Source organism: Apodemus sylvaticus, chromosome 6, assembly GCF_947179515.1.
Source record: "Apodemus sylvaticus chromosome 6, mApoSyl1.1, whole genome shotgun sequence".
NCBI lineage: Eukaryota > Metazoa > Chordata > Mammalia > Rodentia > Muridae > Apodemus > Apodemus sylvaticus.
In genome coordinates, this window is record NC_067477.1 from 11,521,895 (window position 1) to 11,523,929 (window position 2,035).

Below are 2,035 nucleotides of genomic sequence, written 5' to 3' on the forward strand. Positions count from 1 at the left end.
CTCGTGGAGCTCTGGGGTCCACTCCCAGGACTATAAATTAGGCCTGGTGGTGGATGTCTACAGCACTTGGGAGGTAGAGGCAGAAAATTAGAAAAATTAGAAGTCCAAAGTGGTCTTTGGCTACATAGTTAAGTTGAAGCCATCCTGGGCTACATTACATTCTGTCTCAAAGAAAAACAAAACTGAAACAGACTGATACAGTTTATCTCTTAAGGAGAACGTGTCAGAGCCTTATTCTTTACTATTTGATTTTCTTTCAGTCCTAGGGATTGAATCAGGGGCCTCATTCATGATGGGCAAGCACTCTGACACTAAGCCATAGCCCTAGCCAGGCTTCTCTAGAGCAGCAGAACTGATAGTGCATGCGCATGTGCACGTTTATGTATATTATATGCATATTATGTGCATATTATATATAGATTATATGCAGTGTGTGTGTGTATGTGTGTGTGTGTGTGTGTGTGTGTGTGTGTGAAGGGGATATATTAGAGTGACTTACAAGCTAAGTCTAACAATGTCTGTCTACCAATGGAAGGCCCAAGAATCCAGTAGTTATTTAGTCCGGCAGGCTGGCTGTCTCGGCTGGTCTCCAGTGTATGCTGGAATCCCAAAGCAGCAGGCTCTAATGCCAGTGAAGGGATGGACTTGCCAATGAGAGCAAGCGTCCTTCATCCGTGTCCTCTCTATAGGCAGACGGTATGGCTGAGACTAAGGGAGGACCTTCCCACCTCAAAAGATCAGGATTAAGGGTGGGTCTTCCTACTTCAAATTATTTAATTCAGAAAAAAAAAATTCCTATGGGTCTACTGGGCCTCTTCTGTTTTAGTGAATTCCAGATGCGGTCAAGTTGACAACTAAGAATCGCCATCACACCCAGCAACGTGCTAAAAAAAAAAAGCAACAACCTGGGACTGGAGAGTAGTGGCTCAGCAGGTAAGAGTTCTTGCAAGGACCGAGGTTTGGTTCCCAGCACCCACATGGCAGCTAATAACCACTTGTAGCTCCAGTTCCAGGGAGCTGACGCCCCCTAGTGGACTCTAAAGACACTAGGCATGTGCTGCACATACCTGCATACAGCAAAACACAAATAAAATAAATACCTGTACAGATTTAGTACCATGGGTTGGAGAGATGGCTTGGTGGTTAAGAGCACTGACTGCTCTTCCAGAGGTCCTAAGTTCAAATCCCAGCAACCACGTGGTGGCTCACAACCATCTGTAATGGGATCCAGTGCCCTCTTCTGGTGTGTCTGAAGACAGTGCACAGTAAACTCACATAAATAAAATAAATAAATAAATAAATCTTTTTAAAATATCTAGTGTGATCTTTACCTCCTGTGTATATGTGCACTCGTGTACTTGTGTACGTGTGAACTCACTTGTGTGCCTGTGTACGTGTGAGCTCACTTGTGTGCTTGTGTAGGTGTGAGCTCACTTGTGTGCTTGTGTAGGTGTGAGCTCACTTGTGTGCCTATGTAGGCGTGAGCTCACTTGTGTGCCTGTGTAGGCATGAGCTCACTTGTGTGCCTGTGTAGGCGTGAGCTCACTTGTGTGCCTGTGTAGGCGTGAGCTCACTTGTGTGCCTGTGTAGGTGTGAGCTCACTTGTGTGCCTGTGTAGGTGTGAGCTCACTTGTGTGCCTGTGTAGGTGTGAGCTCACTTGTGTGCCTGTGTAGGTGTGAGCTCACTTGTGTGCCTGTGTAGGTGTGAGCTCACTTGTGTGCCTGTGTAGGTGTGAGCTCACTTGTGTGCCTGTGTAGGTGTGAGCTCACTTGTGTGCCTGTGTACGTGTGAGCTCACTTGTGTGCCTGTGTAGGTGTGAGCTCACTTGTGTGCCTGTGTAGGTGTGAGCTCACTTGTGTGCCTGTGTAGGTATGAGCTCACTTGTGTGCCTGTGTAGGTGTGAGCTCACTTGTGTGCTTGTGTACATGTGAACTCACTTGTGTGATTGTGTATGTGTGCGCTCACTTGTATAGTTGTATGTGTGTGCTCACTTGTATAGTTGTGTGTGTGCACTCACTTATATAGTTGTGTATG